This window comes from Rhinolophus hipposideros (assembly GCF_964194185.1).
Source record: "Rhinolophus hipposideros genome assembly, chromosome: 2".
NCBI classification, from domain to species: domain Eukaryota; kingdom Metazoa; phylum Chordata; class Mammalia; order Chiroptera; family Rhinolophidae; genus Rhinolophus; species Rhinolophus hipposideros.
Window position 1 is genome coordinate 89,052,392 of NC_138048.1, and position 22,876 is coordinate 89,075,267.

A 22,876-nucleotide genomic window follows, 5' to 3' on the forward strand; every position below is an offset into this window, starting at 1 on the left:
GTGAGAGAATCTGTTCCACAGCTCTGTCTTCGAGTTGCTGGTGGTGGATGGTAATCGGTATTGATGTCTCGTAGACACATCACTTCAATTTCTGCCTCCATCTTCAGGTGGCTGTCTTCTCCCTCTGTGTGCCTGTGTATCTCCAAATCTCTCTCTCCCTATGAGGACACCAGTCATTAGACTTAGGGCCCACCCTAATCCAGAATGATCTATTCTTAACTTGATTACATCTGCAAAGACCATATTTTCAAATAAGGTCACAGGTACCAGGGTTTAGACTTCAACATATCTGTTAGGGAGACACAATTCAACCCACAACAATCCCCAATTCTAAAGCTAACCTCATGATCTACTCCCTAAAACTATACCTCAAACTTTCCATTCAGTTCACTCATTCATTCACTCAATAAATATTGAGCACCTGGTGGCATAACTCTTGGGTTTATGACTGTGATAGTAAAAATCAACAAACACCATAAATATCATTTATGTAAGTCTGAATGCATGTCATATTTTATCATCCCCTTTCCCCAACTCTAAACTATCATTATCGACTTGTCGACTTTGTTTCCGGAATATTTCTCAGATCCATTCACTTTTTTCTACTCCACCACCATCTCCAGAGCCCAAACTCCTGCGTTATCTTACTTAGACAATCGTAATCACCTTCTAATTGCAAATCACATTTAACTCTGCTCCTGTCTAATAAGTTTCTGCATTGCAGCTAGATTGTCTCCTATCTCCCTCACACACACACACACACACACACACACACACACACACACACACTTCATGATTTCTCAATACTTTAAAATAAAGCCAAACTCTAACCATGGCCAGTGAAGCTCTGGCTGTTGGGCTCGTCCTGACTGGCCAGTCTCAGCTCACACCACCCCGACCCCTCACTTTTGTAGGTCCAGCCACAATGGTCTTTTAGTCTCTCAAATATTAAAAAGTGTATATAGATCACTTGGGAATCTTGTTACTATGCAGATTCCAGTTAAGTAGAGCTGGGCTAGGGCCTGAGATCCTGCATTTCTAACCAGCACCCAGGTGGTCCCAATGCTCCTGCTCCAGGACTCTGTTTTGAATCCAAAGTTGAATCAGTTCCCATGCTCCCTTTATCAGTCAGTCCCCAGGAACATGTTGTTCCTGCTTTTCCTCAATACTCTTCCCTCCTCTCTTTTTTTGAACACATTGTTCAGGTCTCAGTTCGTTATCACTGCTCAGGGAGTTCTCCAGTCTCCCCAACTGAGCCAAATCCCCTCAACCCCATTGGGTGATCTCATGGAACCACATGTCTCTTCTTAGCACAGTTGAGGTCTACGTTTCTTGTGGACATTTTTTGATCAAATACTTATCTCCCCCACTAGACTACAGACTCCATGATGGAGGGTCTGTGTTTGTTTCTAATTCCCGTTGTATCCCCAGAGTCCCACACAGTGAGGGGCTCTCAGAATAGACACTCATTATATATTTATTGATTGAATGAGTGAGTGGTGCCCAAGTCCCTCACAGTGTTTCCCTTCACTAGCAGGGCCAAGGAGTGACAGCCGTGCTGCCCTGATGGCTTTAGACCTTCAGAAGGAAATTGCTTTCTCTTTCCTTTGTTGTCACAAGGACTCTGCTGCTTCTATTCTGGATTGATTCTGATGATGTCAACAGCCTTTGCACACCCACTGAGTTTGTTTCTGCCTTGGGGCTGTTCATCTCAAACGGTGACCTGGGATTAATAAATGTGTGTCTTTGCAAGCATCAGAAATTCCCTCTGATGACTGCAGATCACAGGAGCTGATTGCAAGGACGTATGTGAAAATAAGGAAGATGGGGATGTCAGCTGGGTAGGCCATCCTCTCCGGGCTGCCATTGGGCTTAGTGGCAGCCCTTGTCACTGTCAGCAGGGCGAGTCGATTGCTCTCTTCTGCATGTCCCCGCCACTAACGCAGCTCACCTCCTCTTCCTGTCTCCGTATCTTTGGGCTGTCTTTTAGTTCCTGTTCGTGCCACCACTTGGTGACTTCTCACTACCACCACCTGCTCAGAGTTCCTATCATTTCCTGGCAGCACTGCTTCTGCCTTCTTAGCATGTACTTCCTGATGTCTGCTGCTCATATTCTCTATACCCTTTGCATTCAAATTCACCCAGACAGGAGTTGATGGCTTTGCTCACTCACTGTTATCTTTTTCTGATTCTCCTGCCACAACAAGCTTATGCCACTGACAGCCAAATACCAGCTTTCCTGCCAGTGAGTGTGGTGCTCATGCCGGTCCAAGCCTGTCTGAGCAGGACAGTATGCTCACATGCAGGGGTGTGCTGGACGCACTCCTACTGCTCCCCAAGCACTGACGGAGAAATATTTACCAATGTGATGGCCCCGTTCTTAAACAGTCAGTAGTCTGAAATCAGGCAAGGTAGCAGTATGGAAATCGGAAAAGACTATAACTCACACGCCCTCCACTCCCCACCCCCACACACACACTGAAGCAGTTTGCTAGCACACAGCTGAAGGGACTAAAGAACAAGGCTCACCCCCAGGAAGCAGGCAGAGCCATTGCCCTTGCTTGTGTGGTTGCCATTCTGAGATTTCCCTGATGGGGGCAGTGTAACTGTCAGGTGCCCTGTGTGGCTTCCTCTGCTCAGTCACTCCCAGGGCTTCCAAAGTTGACACAGGTTCCTCTCATCATTGTTGCCTACCCCGATTGCTGTTATACTTATATTTTTGGTTGAGTTTCCCGGGAAACCATCTCTGAGATGGAGATTTGTGTGGGAAAAACGACTGGGCAGTGCACTGGAGTTCCAACTCTCATGGAGGAGAGAAGGAGGTAAGATTGCCCAGACGGAAGAGTTGAACTGACATGTAGTTGTCATTGTCAAAAACATATCAGACGATCCCGTGAGAAGGACCAGTATTAGATGGGGGCTGCCCATTGGACAAGGTGGCTCTTTTCACAGTAGAGTGATTCCCAGGAACTCAGCTGAGAACCGTGGATGGGCCACCAATACTCCCAGTGAATGGAGGAATGAGGACCTTATTTAAAAGAGCAATCTAGGTGGCTCACACACATTTACTACACGTAGGAGGAAAAAAGTGTGTGAAAGTTGTTGAAGTTTCCATAGAGCATATTAAAGTTTGATTACGTTCTCAAGCAGGAAAGCTGTCATCCTTTTAAACAAATCTCTAAAGGTGGTAACTCTTAATATGGTCTCTCCAGTTTTCAGCCCTTATGTCCTGAAGAGAACTGTGACCCCAGCTTCCTCACCAGCAAGATCAGAGGACAATATAGTTGACCTTTCATAGAACACTTACCTATCTTAATTGTCTATGCCCAGATCTTCTCACCACTCAGAGCGGTTTCTATTTTCAGCATGAATGTCACAAACGGATGAGTACCTATCACACCACAGCCTCTTTCTCTTCACATTCACACACCTGCTTCCTGGCATTGGTTTCAGTGTTTCCCACCCCTCTTTCTGGCAGACCTCTTGTACTTTTTTGTAGGTAGATCTCAGCAGCCTATGTTTACTTGCCAACTACAGATGTGGTTGCCCAGGAAATGTTACCTTGCCAGACGTAGCATATTTAAAATGGCTACAAGTTCTTTGACTCTTCTCCCGGAGAGGTTGGGGATAGAGGTGTGTCTGTCCCTTTACCTTGAAAATGTCTGACTCAGTGATTGTTTTGACCAGTAGAAAATGGCAGAAATGAAATTGTAACATTTGCCTGGTCCAGCCCTCAGGAAACTAGTAGGTTCCATTTCTTGGTTTTTAGGCAACTGTCTCCAAGAGCACGTATCCATGTTAGTAGTCCAATTACCTGAGACCATTGAGCTGGCGAGGCCAGCATAGGAGCTCCGATCAGTGGCTCCGGCTCGGCCCAGCTTACCAGTCATCCTAGCCAGGGTGACAGACATGTGCATGAAGCCACATTGGACTCTCCATTCAGTCCATCCATCAGCCAAATACCCTGAGCAACCTCAGCCAATGCCACAGGGAGCAGAAGGACCACCCAGCTGAATCCTGCCTCAATTCCTGATGGACGAAATCATAAATACAAGCTATAATAAAGTGAGTATTGCTTTGAACTACTGAGGTTTGGATCGATCTATTACACATTGATAAATCACTGGTATGTGGCATTCTCTGTCTGTGACTAGGACAGTAATATTTTCTTCATAGTTATTTCATAAATGCTACAGCTAAATGTTCCCCAAAGTACTAACACTTTAAATATGTTGTTCATTAAGAAATTAAGTGTCTGGGGCAGCCGGATGTCTCAGTTGGTTAGAGCACAAGCTCTGAACAACAGTTGCCGGTTCGATGCCCACATGGGCCAGTGAGCTGCACCCTCCACAACTAGATTGAAGGACAACGACTTGGAGCTGATGGGCCCTGGAGAAACACACTGTTCCCCAATATTCCCCAATAAAAAAAAGAAATTTTTAAACAAATTAAGTGTCTAGAACGTTTTTCTGTTTTCTGACTAGAAAATGTTCGAGTTCCGGCAATTAAGTTTGCGAACTCATCCTAGAAAAAGTGCTACGTACCTCACTGCTGAATATCACTATGGTCACCTTTGAAGTACTCCCCTCGGGAAGCTACGCACCGACGCCAGTGCCTACTCGAACCTTCAATGCAATTTTGGAACTTTTTATCTGGAATGGCCATCAGAGCTGTCGTCATATTACGGTTGATGTCCTGAATGTCATCAAAATGTCTTCCTTTCGATATTTCCTTTATCTTCCGGTAAAGAAAGAAGTTATTGGGGGCCAGATCAGGTGAATAGGGAGGGTGTTCCAAAACAGTTATTTGTTTACTGGCTAAAAACTCCCTCACAGACAGTGCCATGTGAGCTGGTACATTGTCGTGATGCAAGAGCCATGAATTGTTGGTGGAAAGTTCAGGTCGTCTAACCTTTTCATGCAGCTTTTTCAGCACTTCCAAATAGTAAACTTCATTAACTGTTTGTCCAGTTGGTACAAATTCATAATGAATAATCCCTCTGATATCAAAAAAAGGTTAGAAACATAGTTGCAACAAGTTAGCGAACTAAATTGTCTGTTTGGAGTTCAAGGACTTTTTTTCTATTAGATGAGTAGATATGGCGAGTGTCATGTCTTTTTCTCCATGTTCCCCCCCCCTTTCCCCCTGCTTTCCCTTGTAGTCCTTTTGCTCTACCCTATAAACCTAAGGAACAGATATGAAGAGGTTGGTAAATAGAGGGTTAAAAGTGGTGGTATTTGGGGTCACCTTCCCTTCTTCAAAATGGAGTGGGATCCTAAGACATAAGCCATTTGCCCCTTGAGGGCTGTATCTCTCCACAGGGACAGAGAGCTTCAAAAGTCTGACCTTGCTAAGAAGTTGCCATTATCTGGTCTCTTTCCACTGGGAGAAACCGGCCTTTACGGAAATTTTTCAATTGTTTTTAAAAAGCGAGAGAATAGAATCTCCATTGAGCTGCAATAAAAATGCGGGCCTCATAGAAATAACTGTAATTGAAAAATTATTCGAATCAGACACGCACAAGGAATCTAATGTCTACATACTGAGGCTTGTCCCTATGAGCCTTGCTATTGTAAAATCTCCAGGTCTTACTGAACCTGCCCTTCTCTGATGTGCTCTTGGGTCAGTTTAAAAAGGACTGACGAATAGACCAGGGAAGTGCTATGCCGTAACCCAATCACACCCTCTTCTGGGCACTGAAATTACGGAAGTGAAGAGGGGATTCCATCCCGATCTCCCGGATCTCCTCTTTTGCTCCCGGGGAAAAGGGAGACCCAGAGAATTTAAATGATTGTCCATTATCACAGAACCAGTTATCAAGTTGGGATTAGAAAACCAGCCATTGCTTGTATTGTGACTACATCAATTCATGCTTTTGTAAACATACAAAGGGTACCAAAAAAAGTATACACATTTTAAGAAAGGAAAAAATTGTATTAAAATTGTAATACTCAATATATACCACTAACAAAAGATGAATACAAGTCATGTGTATAATTTTTTTTTGGCACCCTCGGTATTCTTTCCAAAATACCTATCCACCTCTACCTTGTGCCACGTACTTTGCCAGGCACTGGTAATCACATGCTGAATAAGACAGAGGTGGTCTTGGCCTCATGGAGTTTACTCGGAGCAATCTGGTGAGGCTCGAGGCTCAGTGAAAAATGGCATCCTGTTTGGAATTAAAAGGATGACAATGAAATTAAACTTTCTTTGGCATAGTCTGACTTACTGGACCAATGGTAGAGCCAGCGTAGTGTCCTCTAGGGTATTCTGATACCCAGAAAATTCAGAGGGGAGAACATTTGCTCTTCTTCCCTGCTTTTGTTAAAAAAGTTAGAGAGTAACGTCACAGGCTTGGTTTCTGTTACTTTGCTGCAAGCTTTGCCCTTGTTCTCACAGAAACCTGAAAGCTGGCCAGTCAAGCTCTATTCGTCATGCTGAGGCTCATAGCCCTATAAAAGGTTTATTAATCTGATTTTGTTGTAAGGGAGAGTAATTTACTTTGCTTCTTTTGGTTTAAACACTTTATCAAGTGGAACTGATTGCTGATATCAGACACATAGAAACACAGATATTTCATAACATGAATAGACAAAGGTGGGAAAATTAAGTTCGTGAATTTGTTGCAATGATGTTACTAACCCTTTTTGATATCAGAGGGATTTTTCATTATGAATTGTACCAACTGGACAAAAAGTTAACCAAGTTTACTATTTGGAAGTGCTGAAAAGGCTGTGTGAAAAAGACGACTTGAACTTTTCTCCAACAATTCTTGGCTCGTGCATCACGACAATGCACCAGCTCACACAGCACTGTCTGTGAGGGAGTTTTTAGCCAGTAAACAAATAACTGTATTGGGACACCCAACCTACTCACCTGATCTGGCCCCCAATGACTTTTTTCTTTACCCAAAGATAAAGGAAATATTGAAAGGAAGACATTTTGATGCCATTCAGGACATCAAGGGTAATACGACAGCAGCTCTGCTGGCCATTCCAGAAAAAGAGTTCCAAAATTGCTTTGAAGGGTGGACTAGGCACTGGCGCTGGTGCATAGCTTCCCAAGGGGAGTACTTCAAAGGTGACTGTAGTGATATTCATCAGTGAGGTATGTAGCACTTTTTCTAGGATGAGTTTGCAAACTCAATTGTCAGAACTCGTAGACAACTCTGGTATGTTGGAATTAGTATTTAGAAAAAGGTTCCCGTGGAATACCAAGCCAAGATACCATTAGACTTTCTGTATAAACAGTTGAGCAGTAATAATTGAATAAGAAACACACCTAAAGACAAGATCGGGTGGGAATTTGTTAGAATAAGCCATGTGGAATTCTTTATATTCAACTCTTTTTGACCTACAAAAATGGCAATGTCCTCTAAATTCAACTAAGCATACTCTATTGATTGCTTTCATCCAAATCCATTTAATGTTCATGTATTTATTTTGAGCAAATGCCCTAGTAAGAGCTTTGGGCAATTTTAACCTCTGCATGACTCAGTTTCCTTATTTGAGAAATGGGCATAATAATAGATGTATTTAATTGTTTGTTTATAAAATCAACTTCTCTGGAGTGGCACACGGTGGCTTCCTACTCAGGTCCTCCACAGGCAAGAACCCTGGTGTTACTCCCTGAGCTGGGCTGGCTCACACCTTAACCTGTTCTTTGGATTACTTTAGCCTCTCTTGCTTGACCTCGTAGTCACAGGTTGAAATCACTGTGTTTAAAGCCATCTGGATGTCACCTCATAGGCTCCAGCACATTTAAACTGCATTTGTTATCTTTAAGCTCTGCCTTATTAGATCAGTGGTTCGCAACCCTGGATGTACATCAGAACCACCTGGTGATCTGTTAAAATGCCCTGGTGTCTGGGCTTTGCCTTAGAGCTCCGGATGTCATTGGTCCTGGGGGTGCCAAGGCAACGGTATTTTTTCAGAGCTCCTTAGGTGATTCTAACATGCAGCCTGGGCTGAGAACCAAAGTGTCCTGCGAAATCACTCCATGCTTACCAATCTTGGTGAATGTTTCGCCTCCCTCACGAGGCTCCAGCATCCTGAGGATTTATCCCAGGTCATATTTATACTTCTTGTCTAGTTTTTGTGTGCAGCCCTTTCCATCTCATTTCCCTATCTTTCGGTACCAGTAAGTTGTTAGTGAAGAAGAGGTTCTTTCCACTGGAAAGCTAGGAGGAAGAGAGGTGCTCAGAACAAAGCTACTGATACTATAGACTCAAGGGTACTTGGGTAGGGGGGCTCAGGTAGGGAGGGCAGGTGGGATTCTCCTCTTCCCACTGGGGATCCCAACAAACTTGAATGTGGCAGTGAGAACTTCCCGGGAGATACAGGGGGTAAGACTCTGAGGTCTCCTGGAATGTGCCTACAGGATCCCTGAGCTATGTCACCCTGTGCCTTCTTTGCCTCACTTATCTGGTATTCTGGATTCATCAGGCCGTTCTGGACACAAGCCATTGTACCATTACTAATATCTTCGCTGGCCCAATCCCCTTATCTTCGTCTTGACAGGAAGAATTCTATCCATATTCTGCCTGCTCCATGAAGCCTTTCCTGTGTGCAACCCCAGCCCGTCTGGGGTATTGTTTTATTGTTTGGAATTTTCATAATACCTGGAAGCAGGCAGAGTAGAAATAGCAATGGATTGGGGACCAGATCAGGCTCCAATCCTGCACAAACCAATAGTGCATGAGGATCTACACTCAGAATAGGTATTTATCAAATGACTGAAGGATGGAATGGATGAATTAGTTGCCTTGGGCAAGAAACTTTTCTGAACCTCTGTGGGGACAGAGCCCCAGAAAGCAGTTTCCAGGCTCTTGGCCTCATGTGGAGAGGTGCTGGCTCAGATAGTGGATGGCCGTCAGCTGTGGCTGGTTGACCATCAGCTGTAGCCATTGAGCCATTGGCCACTGATATAACTGCCGTGGCTATGGAGGGGAGCCGAGGAGAGTGAAGAAGGAGAGTAAGGAGAGTCGAGGAGAGCTGGTCGGTTGGCAGCAAAGCGGACCGCAGGTTGCACGTCGTGTAAACCCAGCCTCCAGTGAGACCATAGTGGTATGACTTCCCTACCTATGGCTCCGTGGGTGTTCCTTTTTGGCCTCACCATGTCCTGCGTTCTTATGTGGGGAGCGGGAGCAGAGACCCCTCCGGACGCCCTGCGTGACAAATGGTGCAGCGAGCAGGGTTCCCTGCACGACAACCTCAATTTCTTTATCTGTGGAATAGGGCTTCATAGGAAGCTTTTTTTCCCCTCTGAGTGGAGTTGGAGTGCCTGTATCAAAATCCCCTGGGATTCTTGTTCAAATGCTGACTCCTGCCCTCCCATCTGAATCAAAGTTGCTGGAGGCCGACGAATCTTCATGCACCCCAGGTGATTATTGTGCTCAATAAAAATGGACAAGTGAGATGATGCCAGTTATACAGGTGAAAACTTGGTATTCCTAGAGATGGGAAATTCTCTTTGTTGAAGGGAGATGGAAGAGGTCTCTTAATTAGAAAAGCACTAGGTAGTAGAAAGTACCTGAAATACTACTCCAGGAACAATAAGATCTTCTGCAGGTGGAAATGTGTTGGGCAGAGTAATAGCAGCGCATTTGAATATCATTGATTATTCATATCTCCTCCCCCTTCACAGTCAATAATTATGCATGAAATACCTGCTTATTAGGCTAAGCCAAACACTGGGGATTCAGGGGTGACTTTTAGCCATGTCTGTTCCATGTAGATGGGCCTGTTACAATTATTCATACTTTTCAGTGTCAGTTTCAGGACCAGGAAGCAGAAGACTTAGAAGTTACCGGTCCAATTACCAAGATACTTGACTGTCTTCTTACAAACTCTTGAACTCTGCATTGCAACTTCTTTTTCAACTGGTGTCTCCTGATTATTCTGTTTTTGTAGGAAAAACTTGTGAATTTTGTAAATGAAAGAAGTGGAGAAGAATAAGATTGTCTTTGTAGGAATTTGTTTGGTCCATATCTTTGGTGTAATGTACAAGATCAAGCAGGGGCTACATGTTTTATTGCAGGTTTTTGGATTGAAAGTTTCCTAAACGTATAAAATCACCAGCTGTGACAACTTTATTCCTGCTCAATTCAGCTTCAGATGAAATTTCTCATCAGCAAACGCAGACTTGCTGTGTTTCTGATTGTTACAGTCCTTCTTGTTAAAAACGCTGGCTTTTATTTCTGACGATGTGACTGAGCCACTGTGATCTTAAGCTGTTAAAGAGCTTTGAGACAGCTTGTTTTCACATTCTGTAAAATGGAGATAAAAACACATTGCATTCCTCTTTCAAGAGCATCATGAGGACTAATGAGATAATGTTAATCAGGCACATTCGAGTCACCCAATCTTTTTGATATTCAGATTTCAGATTCATTTCCTAATACTAAAAAAGGGAATGTATTTAAAAAAAAAAAGTAACTACTCAGGATTAAGATTACAGGGAGCTATAATAGTTATTTCCCCAAAAGAACAAACATCTGACAAGCAGGATTATTAATCTTCTATATGTAAATCTTCCCTTTATTTTAATTCCATGTTTGTCCGTACTTTAGGAGAGAATTTTTTTTTTTTACAGTGCTAGAAATCTCGATCCACACACCAGGCTGTCTGTTTAATTTAAAAAGCACTGAAATGAACTAAAATCTTACATTGTCAGTAATAATTTGCTTTACTGAATGAGGAGGGTGATATCTGCAAGCAGGCAATAAGCCCAGAGCCCAGCTCCCAAATGAGTGTTATTATCTTGTCTCTGGAACAACTCAGTCCCTGCTGCAGGAAACTCATGAACCAACATTCGTGGACTAAACGTAAGAGAGGAGCCATCCATCACCGCTGGCCCATCTATCAAGATGTTGTCCCATGTCGTGCAGGGAGTTTGCCTGCCATGAATTTCATGAGTGGTTGTATTTCATAAGTCGAGCCTGGTGATCAGACAGAGTCACCCTGAAATCCCATCTGGAGAGTGAGGCATCACACAGCTGCCTGCCTCTCCTAGGCTGATGGCTATCCCAGCATCTATCTGTAGGTTTTAAAGCTATGGAAAGCTGCTTAGAAAAAGGGATGGGAGCAGCTACGTAAGTGGACACAAATCACAGGAATTGGGGGCTGAGGGGAAGGAAAAGGGCTAGGGAGAGGGAAAAGGAGGGAACAGAAAAAGCAGGAAATAAAACATGGCAAAAAGAAAAGTATGCAAGCAAGTAGGGGGAAGGAGATACTAGAATGAATGTAAAAGTGAGGATGAAAGGAAAAGAAAGCAAGCACAGATGAAAAGAAACCAGAAAGATACTCATTTTTGCATTCACTGAGATGATAGGTGTGGGGACAAAGCCCCAAAAAGCAGTTTCCAGGCTCTCGGCCTCACATAGAAAGGTGCTGGCTCGGATAGTAAATGGCCATTAACTGTGATCAGATGGCCATTAGCTGTGGCTAGTTGGCCGTCAGCTGTAACCCGTAAGCTGTTGGCCACTAATATAACTGCTGTGGCTACGCTAGCAGAGAAAGAGAATGGGGGCTAGAGGATGGTGGCTGGCAAGCGCGGACTGCTGTTAGGACGGCGGGTTGCAGATTATGTAGATTCTGCTTCCTGTGTCTCCAGCCCAGCCGCCAGCGAGAATATATTGGTTTGACTCCCCTACTTATGGCTCCATGGGTGTTCCTGTTTGGCCTCACCATATCCTGCGTTCTTATGTGGGGAGCGGGAGCAGAGACCCCTCAGGCTGCCCTGCACGACAAATGGCGCAGCGAGCAAGGTCCCCTGCACGACAATAGGTTTGGAGGCAGATCCTGCATAAAGTTCCCAGTGTCAGGTGTGTGTGTAGCTACGTCCCCAGGAGCCTTTCATTCTCAAAGTGATTACGTGTATCTTCCTCTCTCAAGCCTTTCAATAAGCTGGGCCAGTATCATCCCTATTTTACGTGTGAGAAAAAGGAGGCAGAGTTGTTATGAAGCAAAGAAGCTTAAGGTTCAGGGTGGTTTGGTTCACTACCACAGGCTCTGGGAGGAGCCAGACAATGTGACTACTTTGTCACCTATTTCTGTACCTTTTACAAGAGGAACCACAATCTTCAGGTTACTGCTGTCTCTTTCTGACTTCTCATTTCTCTGCCATCCTTCTCTCTGCCATCTCATTTCTCTGCTTTACCTCATGTTGGGGGACATTGAGGCGTTTTTGGAAACTGGCTGAGGGAAGTTGCGCTGAGGACGCATTTAGATGGGGTGAGGTAGAATACATTTCGGGGGGGGGGGTCTTGGTCAACTCCATGTATGATTAGGTTATTGATTGCTGTTCCAGGGTTGGGCATAGCTTCCTAGATGTGCCCTCTGGTGCTCCTCTCCCCCAACTCAATCTCTAATTCCAATGGTGCCTGGGCCAGTGGACAGCAAAGAAGAAAGAAGACTTGAAACGAAGGTTGTTAGAAGCTAATTTGGGGGAAATATTTTTCAGTCATTGGATGTATACAATTATAAGGAGACCATAAAAAGACATGGAGGAAACTTAAATGCATATTGTTAAGTGAAAGAAGCCAATCAAAAAAGCCAATCATACTGTATGATTTTAACTGTATGAGATTCTGAAAAAGGCAAAACTATGGAGACAATACAAAGATCAGTGGTTACCAGGAGTGGGGAAGAGGTAGGAGGTGAATAGTCAGCACAGGATTTTTCAGGACAGTGAAAATACTCTTTATGATATTATAATGATGGATACGTGCCATTATACATTTGTCCAAACCTGTAGAATGTGCAATACCAAGAGTGAACCATAATGTAAATGAAGGATTTGGGGTGATTATGATATGTCAATGTACGTTCATGCTTGGTAAAAATGTACCATTCTGGTGATGATGTTTATAAAGGAGGAGGCTGTGCATATGTGGGGCAAGGGGTATATGAGAAATCTCTACCTTTCTCTCACAATTTTGTTGTCAACCTAAAACTGCTCTAAAAAAAAAAATCTTTAAAAGTGGATGAAGCCCAATAAAAATACAAAAATTTCAACAACAACAAAAAATTGTAAGCAGAGAGGATTCAGTTGTTTTTGAAGTGGAAATTCCCTGCAGTCAGGAATATACTTGATAATGGAGCACGTATCATTAACTCTATGTTTCTTCCATTTTTGATGGGAATCCCACAAAATCGAATATATCATAACTGCCATGTTTGTAAGGCAAAACCAATAGCAGTAATACAAACAGCTTTAAGTAAAACTGAGTGTGATGTTGGCTTTTTTATGGATCCCAACTATGAACAAAAGAAAAACAAATTTCCATTAAGTGTGTTAGGAAAAGAATAATTTTTTTGTTTGCTTTAGAAAAATATCACAAAACTGGCATCATATAAAAAAGATTGTCAAAGAGTGTGCAGCCAAATATATAGTGGCATGTGAGGCAGCCTAAAAATATCTTATTATTCAGGAGTTTGTGATATTTGTCAGCTTTAAAATTTTTTTTTGGCTATGATTTCATTTCACACTATAAATAAGTACTAATTTTCATACGTAATTTGGATTAGGAATTGTGTGTTTTTCTTAAAGAAGGTCTCCAAATCACATACAATCTTTAGGTTCCATAAAAATCTGGATTTGATCCTGGAGATAAAAGGTCCGATAAATAGTTTTACTAAGGTCACATGGCAGCCTGCAAAACAGGACATGCAGCACACAACAGCGGAATGCTCTTCTGCCATCTGTCTGGTACTTCAGTTTTTCTCTAGCTTTAAGAGAAGAGTGAAAGCCAGTACTACTCTGGATGTGCATTCCAGAAAACACACATTTACGCTGATGTTACAAAATATAGAAACAATAGAGGATGTGACCCAGAGGATAATGTCTAGTAAGTCAGTGTTTTTATTAAGTGGTAAATTTAGGTACGAAAAAAGATAGTGACAGGTAAAACAAAAATTAGCTGAATTTATTCTGTTTTCCATTTATGTATAGACGAATAGAGAGTACAAATGTATATTCAACAGGTAATAGGAATAGTAGCACCAAGCTTGAAATCAGAAAACCTTGATTAAAGCCCCTGTTCCACTTCTAAAGAGCCTAGTGGTCATGGCAGATTTGGTTAATTATCCTCCAAATTCCCTCCCCTTTTCTTCCTTTCAGTGCCAGTTCTCAGGTATAGACTTCCAGCTGGACCATAATTCCCCAGCCTCCCTTTAGGTAAGGTGTAGCCATATGACTAAGCTTTGACCAATGGGTTGCCCATACAAATGGTGTGGCCCATTCCACATGATATTCTTTTTTTTTTTTTTATTGTTTCAGTTTTTTTTTAATTTATTAGTTTCAGGTGTACAAGACAAGGTAATACTTAGACGTTCATCATTTATATTCCTCACACTGTGAACCTCCCTCCCCCCATCCACTATCCGTCCGATATGATATTCTTAACGAGAAGAAGTGGCCTGCCTGCCCGTCCTTTTTTCCTCTTTCCCCTGGGCTGGGATGCAGGTGTGACATTAGTGAGCCTGCATGGGCCTGCTGGGGGCAAAACCCAAAGGGAACACAACAGACGGAGCCTGGATCCTCAGACAATTTCATACTGTCTCTAGACTGTTACACAAAAGAGAAATGAGTAATTAAACGTTTTTCTGAAGAGGCGTTAGCTAATACCATGGTGTAATCATATTGCAACATAGAAATGTCTCAAATGTTAAACTTATACAATGTTAGATGTCAATTATATCTCAAAAAATAAGGGTGGAGCCACTCTGTTTTTAAGGTTTTCTTTTAAAGATAGCTTAGTCTCACCATAACCAACACAGTGAAAGGTGGCCTGTCACCACCTCTCTCCTTCTGTTTCCTCAGGTGTCAAATGGACCAATAATACCAAGTCTGCCTATGCGTGTGGCTGCTCTGAATATAAATGACATAATACAGATTGGAGTAGGACACGGTGTGTGATATAAAATAGTATTTATAGACGGGTATTACTGCTATTAGGAGGGAGAAGATAAGATGAAGGTTTTAAAAATTTTTTTATTTTTAATAAACTTTTTATTTTGAAATAAGCTTAGATTAACAGGAAAATAGCAACATAAGTATAAAATTCGTGTACTCAGACAGTTTCCCCTGATGTTAACATTTTATATTCCTGTGGCACGTTTGACAAAACTAAGAAGCCAACATTGGTTCATTACTATAAAGCCAGACTTTATTTGATTATCACTAGTTTTCCCACGATTGTCTTTTTTTTTCTGTCCCAGGATCCCATCCAGAGGACAATATTGCATTACTGCCCATATCTTTTGGTCTCTCTGGTCTGGACATTTTTTAAGTCTTTCCTTATTTTTTATGACCATAACAGTCTTGAGGAGTTACTGCCAGGTATAGGCTGTGGGTTTCGGGATTTTATTTTTAATGAAAAAGATAATGTAGTATAGAAAGAAATGAAGGAGAGAGAGAGATTGAGAGAGAGAGAGAGAGAGAGAGAGAGAGAAAGAGAGAGAGAGAGAGAATAACCCCTTTATTTCAATTTGATTGCCTCATCAGCTCTAACTATTGTTCTAGCTTGTATGCTCCAGGGGCAGAATAGAATTTTGTACATTAGTCCTAGGAGGTACATTTGGGAATGGCAAGAATGTATTCAGCCTCCTTTCTCTCTCCTTATACCTCTGAATGGGCCCAAGTTCCCCTTTTACTGTTCATTCTATTTATCCTGAAAAGATGTCTAAAAAGCATTAGGTTATGGGTCTGGAACTTGATGGCAGAAAGGACAGTGTCCAGTGGAATGGGCATCTAGTCTAGTTGAACTGAAAATAGTCTATTTTAGAAAAACTCTTTATTGACAGCTCCAGTGCCAAATTGAACAAATCTATCCATCTGCAAACCCTCAGCACATTGGAGGGTTCTATTTATTTATTAGTTTGTTTGTCTGTTTGTTTATTTAGAGAAAGAGGGAGGAAAATGCAGAGGACCAGAGGGAGAGAAGAACATTAGAAAGGTAAATGCCAATTATAGGTAAGAAAAAAAGGTAAGATTCCATGAAATTAGGATCTTGAGGAAAAAACGGAATGAATTTCCTTGGATGCTGACCTAAGGAGTGTGACTCTGCAGACACAATAAGGGCAAAGCAATATATTGATGGGGACAGGAATTAACCCACGTATTTCTTTTCGTATTTCCTTTTAAAGCTGAGCAAGTCCTGGGCAAGAGCCTGCTACGCAATGTTGTTTTTTAATATTGCAAGTAAAGTTATCCATTTTGGCTGGTATTAGAATTACAAAAATATTTACTATGTGATTTCTTTTCTGGCTATAAAAAGTCTTGGTTATACAAAATTCCCATCAGAATACACACACACACACACACACACACACACAGCCCTATACTAAAAAACAAACAAATATCCAAATAGAGAAAACTATGACTGGGAAGGACCTAATTTTGACTAAAGTGCAGGGTCCATTCTTCAAAAAGTTTTTTCAGCTAAACGATCAAATCTAACCCATCCATAACTCTCTGCTCTTATCTTTTTTCTAAGGTCCATCCCTGGAAATCTTGTCTGGGCCCATAAAGAAAACATCTCAGAGGATACGTGGTATATTTCAGCATGATCTTTGTCAACACCCGTCTTTCTCTCTCTATACCTGGCACCCCTCTGTTAATCTCCTTGTTGAGCACTAGTATTTCCCTATATCTCCATTCCCTCCCCCACCCCACTCCCTCATCTTTCACCCTCACAACCCAGTCTTCCCCATGTTATGGTGAGTCTGCTTCTTAAACATATCTCAGTTTCATCCAATTCTTTCTGTCTCCACTGGCAGGGTCTGACACGACCACTTTTCTAGTCTGACACTCCGCTACCACTTTGCTCCTGGACTAATTCATAATCTCCAATGCAGCTAAGATATGATTCTCTTTGCATCAGTTCCACATTGTTTAAGTCTATAAGTGGCTTCATTTTTTTCAACCTGAGGGGGAAAAAAATCAAAATTCCTGGAAAACACCCCTGGAAACATGGGTCTAGCCTTGCTAAATCTGGTCTACCCTTATTTTTCCAGCCAGATCTTTGGCATTTCCACCCTGTTCTTATTCACTGTCTCCTTGCTTTTTCTCCCTTGTCCTTCCTTCTGTCTCTCTATTGCAACCATTTCTTTCAGTCCTAGGACTTGCCTTGCTCTTGTTCTCTCTCCTCAGGGCCTTCACTCAACACTTTCAAAATCCCTTCTTTCTCACCCTTTAGGATCTCCTGCCGCCATTCTACCCTCAGGAAAATCTCCCTGACCTTTTCTCTTCTGTCAGTTTAAGTTGGGCGTCTACTGTTTGTCCAAAGAACCCTCAACTTCTCCTTTAACAAACCATCCTCTTTGGTGATTGCTTGTAGGCTTTTCTGTGTTTTGTAAATGAGTACATTTCTTAACTATTTCAAAGAAACATATATCTCATATATCTTAGAACCCTCCATGGATTGCATTACTGAGGAATAGAAGATTTCCATTTGCAAAACAAAATATGGCAAGTAAGTGGTGGAAGGGTCTAACACCGAGGGTCTTTTTAGTGCAAAAAACATTTCGCTATACAAATATTATTGATAATTTTTCTGCATTATACTCCAAAATAGCTGCAACCTATGGGAAAATTTCTACTCAATATAATGCTCAGAATTTAATTTTCTCCATCCTTTCTTTTCCTAAGTAACAGCCCACCGTAGGAGGGGTGGGTGGTATGGTTGAATGTGTTATGATTCCTATGTGGACAGTTAAGCATGCCTGGGATTACTTACAGAGAATCACTGGCTATACGATAACAACCTTGGTTTTCTTATATGCCCATATACATAGTTATATTCTTTAACTGATACCCAATAGTAACTGTACCAACTGTGGGAGACTGCATGCTTTCAGAGGATGGAATAAATCTTGCAGCAAAAAATGTGATCACTGTAGGTAGAGATTCCAAAAAGATTTAGAATCACTGATCTATTTCTTCCCTTCAACACACTCTATGTTCAGGTTTCTGACAAGTCTGCACTTAACATACTCTCCCACCCTCCATTTCTGTGAGTGTTCATCATGATTAGCTTCCCTTTGAAAATACTATGTATTTTTCCTTGGTTATTTCTGGAAGAATAGTTTTCAGTTATAAAAAAATGCTTTATGTTTAATCATGAAAAATTTGCTTTTGTAGCTATACATTTGGATGTTGTTCTTTGGAAGTTACTGAACACAGCTCACGGATTTCTGCCATCGATGTCTATGCACATTGAGGGATGAAGTGCATTTACATCTATTTAGTGTTACGTCACTAGAGATCCTATATTTTATTCCAACTGAACATAGGGGATTGTGGAAAAACATAGCATAATGTCTTGTTGTTTTCATTATGAGTATGATTGACTTGCTATGTGACATTCCATCCTCCTAATGAATATAAAATCATTGCTAAAATGTCCTCATTCAGCCGAAATACATAAACAACGGAGGGAAGTAATTTAATTTTAGCTTATATTTAACTTTGACTTAGTGGTTACCAGTTTTGGGTGGCAGCCACACAAAGCCAGGCAAATTCCCACGATGCCAGACCACTGGCAAGGCAGTTTCCAGCAATAGCAAGCAATTACAGTTTTCTTCTTAGAAAAGTCCCCAGCTATTTCACAACAAGTATTTAAAGTTAAATAGAGGTACATTCTCTTGCTTATGCGTTCTACAAACACCCTTTATGTACACTTCCTGTTTTGTGGCTGCCATGGAGTTCATTTCTCGCCCACGTCAGGAACTTCCTTATTCTGTTGGTCCAGTTGACAAGTCCTGTGGTCTCTCGTACCCAGGCCTCTACAGGCCTGCCAGCTCCCCCTTTCTTAGCCCCCACTGCCAGCACTAACCCATCTTGTCCCTCCTCTTGTCTTGATGCTAGAGCAGAGTTGAGTTTCATAACTCTAGGAATGTGGACATACTTGGTACAGTCCAAACTGGAACTCTAAATGTTTCATTTTAGGAATTCATAGGGTAGAATTTGTCCAGGAAAGGTTGAATAGGTAGGTTATCCCTTCCACCTTGGTATCAAATCATCACATAACAATGGTCATGTGAAAAGTGTATTAAAGAGCTGACTTGAGGTCGGAGGATGGTGATTTGGGAAGAATGAGAATTGCCTGCGTTTCCAGCACTCTTTGTGTTCATATCCTATTCATATTCACTTAGTAACACAATGAATTGTGATTGTTAAGAAATGTTTCACTTCTGAAACAATCAAAATAGACTATTATGGTAGGCATAGTATAGCAATCAAGTCAAAAGTGAACAAAGCTTAATTGACTGGACTCTGAGAGTGGCCTTCGTCCCATATTTACAAAGTGTTGTAATTTTAGAACTTTGCCAAAGGAAAACTATGTGAAATTACGATATCTGGGAGTTATTTTGAGTTTGACTTTTCTTTTTCACTGCACCCACCCCTAAAGCTCAACATATATTTAGAAAGAAGATTTAGAAGTAGATGGTGTTTAATTAGGTAATTTATGTTTAAAAAAATATTCCTAAATGAAATGTCTGTTGAGCCTTAATCATTGTGTCTTTTGGGGATTTAGTGAGAAATAAATGGGTGAGAAAGGAAAGAAGTGCTTGCATTGGAGAAAGTGAATGTACAGGTGGTTAGAAAGGTCCTATGGCTACAGGAATGAGAATGGATTTCATTAATTAAATGAAAAACTCAGAGTGAAATCACACAGGAAATACATCTTTAGAGAGGATAAATAGAGAGCAGCTTCTTATCTAAGAATGAAAGTCACTAAGTGGCCAAAAATGGTCTATCACATAACCATATAATCATACAGATAATCATATGAAAAAAAGATAATTTGAAGACTAACAATGTGGGGGGACAGAGTGGGGGAAATAAGTTGGATCTAGGAAGGGCTTTTATTCTGCAGCCAAAATCTTCCTATTGGGGTGACCGGTTAGCTCAATTGGTTAGAGCGTGGTGCTGATAACATCAAGGTTGTTGGTTCGATCCCCACCTGGGCCACTGTGAGCTGGGCCCTCCTTAAAAAAAAAAGTCTTCCTATTGGTGTTTCACCCTTTTTTCATGGATGGTAGGGATTAACTTTCCCCCAGTGTATATCTTTTACTATTCTATTTTACTCTCCAAATTCTTTGCCTTTCTAAACGCAGCTTTACAGAAAGCTACCTTCAAAAATATCAGGGGAATTACGAGGAATAAGAAGATGGGACAAATGGAGAAGAACGAGGACCAACTGCAAGCTTGAGGAGCTGAGAGTGCAGAAAAGAAATTGCATCTTAGTGTAGAAACATCTGTTCATGGGGAAAAGAAGGCAGGGAAGGGTACGCTGCTTCCAGAAAGGAAGATCAAAGACAAATTTTCCAACCAAATGAGAGGCCAGGTTCAGAGACCATGAAACTAGGTCTCGGTCGAATGGGTTTCATGTCCAAAGATTCACGTCCGTCTCAAGAGACTCACAGAGAGAAAAATCAGGAACATTAACCAGAATTCCACACCAACAGAACTCAACTGAGATCATTCAGTATATGAAAAGCACGCAAGGTGCCAGGAACTCTGCTGCGTACGTGGTACAACAGGCAGAGTCAGAGACTGTAAGTCAGGGTTTCTGGGTGTCCAGGGGCAGGAGGCACAAAGAGGGTGAGATGTCCGTAGGGAAGAGCAGGCAGCACTATGAATGGGGTTCTGTTACTTAAAATGAGTATTCTACATATTTTGCAAACACCTGGCTTTAAAGAAGGTAAGATTGGGTTTATCCAACAGTGTTGCATAAACAGAGAAGCATCCCTGATGACATGAGGGGGCTGGAGACAGGAAACTAAACAAATTGTGCCGACAGTACCAAATGTGTCTGGGAAGGGACTTGTCTTAGCCATCTCTGGGTTTAGGAACTAGAGATTGGAACTGAGTTGTGGCTCAATAAAGCGATCTCTCTTTATAGGATTCTTTCAACGTTTTCCGTAGTGACCTTGGGGGAGCAGAAACATTTGAATAAATTAAAACAGGTTCTAGGTACAATGAAGTTGTAGGGTATCAAAGTGGCAGTTGAGGTAGATACTGAATTCAGCCTACAGACTTATCATATTTTTTTCTTTGTCTTAATGAGCTCAGATTTTAAAATATCATTGTGTATGGATGCCCTTGGAAGAATAGAGGTGCACTGTTCACTTTTCCCCGTCTCAAGCATTGCTTATCCTACGACACAATTATTTTCCCAGCCTCATACCCGAAGGCATTTGACTTTGACCCTTTCCCACTACTTGGGAAACGAAAAACCACAGTCAGCTGAGTGAGTGGATTGTCAGTGAGCTGACATACGAAACAAAATTTCAGATGTTCAGGTAGGATGTTTTCAAATTTGCATTGCCGCCTCCAAACTAGGGGCAGATGGCTGCATCATCTTATTTTTCAATTAGTGTCTCCAGTACCCAATCATCCTGTCAATCAAAAGTCTAGAACCTCCTTCTTAAGGACCCCCTCCCTCAAGGTTGCTTAAGGACTCCAGCCAGGTTGGTCATATTTGTAAACACCAGGCTTTGCAAACACCGTCAGAGACTGGTAAATCCTCTTGGTCCCGACTCACAGGCTTAACACAAACACAACTGTTGAAACCAGATTTGTCAGCGGCACACGGTGCTCAAAGCAGCACTTCCCTTCCTCCAACGACCAGTTCTAGTTCCTTCACAAATCCCAGATCCTTGTGATACTGGTGAAGGGAATTCCCTGGAGTGGAACTCAATCAAGCTCCTGGCTAAGAGGTTCCTGGCTTCATATAGGAAAGAATTCAACCATGAGCTGATACAGACCTTAAAGTGAAAGTAAGTTTATTTAGCAGAGAGTGAAAGAAAGGCCACCGCACACACATAGACCAACTGGCAGTCTCTAACGGCCAGTGGAAGAGAGACCTCGGCCGGCAGGGTAGGGTTTATAGGTGTTCTGTTTCCATGGAACTTTCTTGGTATGGGGAACGTCTGCAAGGTACAAGGATAGGGGCAGGTTTACCTTTAACTTTGGTAAGGTACAGCCTGTGGCTAGTTTGCAATAGGCTTAATTACCGGAATGCCATTACAGTGGAATCTCTGCTCAATACGCTTCAGATGGTCTGTTCTGTGTGATTAACATCTGCCTGAGTTCTGTGTCTTGAAGCACGCAGGTAGCAGGCTTGGAATCCAACTTCCTAGTTCCTTCTTTTGTACATAGTCCCCATGGCCCTTCCCCATATTACTCAGTCAGACTGAACCTCCTCTCCTGATAACTGTCTGGAGGGCCACCCAGGCTGACCCGGCAACGCCTCACTTCAAGACGCTGGGAGCCCAGTGGGACTATTGGCACCTTCTCTCCCAGAAGCTCTGGATATTTGACATAACAAGATGCATTTCCTCCCAAGGGACATCTTTGCTACGTGCTGTTTCCTTGAAATAAAACTTTGCTTGAAAAACAAAAGCATATTTTTCACCTTCTGGAGCCCTTCAGCCGCGCATATGGACCCATTCACCCTAAGTTACTTATCTAACTAAGGAAGACCAATCAAAGGAGAATTTGCTTCTGGGTGATTTTCTATAATTTATTTCTAAACCACATCAAGCACCCTGTTTGCTCCCTGCACAGGCCCCCTACTGCATTCACATTTTTCATATGAAGCTTTGCATTGGCTTAAAAAACAAAAGTTCAGGGATAAAAAATTTGTGTGGAAAGACAATCAGATTGAGTAGTCTGGGGAAATTCTGTGAAACAGTTACAAAATTATACATGTGTGAGTGAGGCTATGGAAGCTCAGTTCTTAAGGAGAAGAAGGTTCTGTTTTACCAAATATAATAATTAGGTCAATTGCCAGAATTCTGTGTATGCTGAGCAGCTTTCCTTCCTATTTCACACATAATTTAAATCTCAAAGAAGTTATCCT

The 22,876-nt window shown here is 42.0% G+C and overlaps 1 long non-coding RNA gene across 1 annotated transcript in view; it reads left to right on the forward strand.

Moving 5' to 3' along the window:
• LOC308488790 overlaps positions 1-22,406 on the forward strand; it is a 73,744-nt gene extending 51,338 nt beyond the window's left edge. The window contains exons 3-6 of the long non-coding RNA XR_013991953.1: positions 15,909-15,961; positions 16,502-16,558; positions 17,416-17,479; positions 20,127-22,406. This is a non-coding gene — a long non-coding RNA (uncharacterized lncRNA). The remainder of the gene's footprint in view (positions 1-15,908; positions 15,962-16,501; positions 16,559-17,415; positions 17,480-20,126) is intronic.
• Positions 22,407-22,876: the final 470 nt, after the last annotated feature.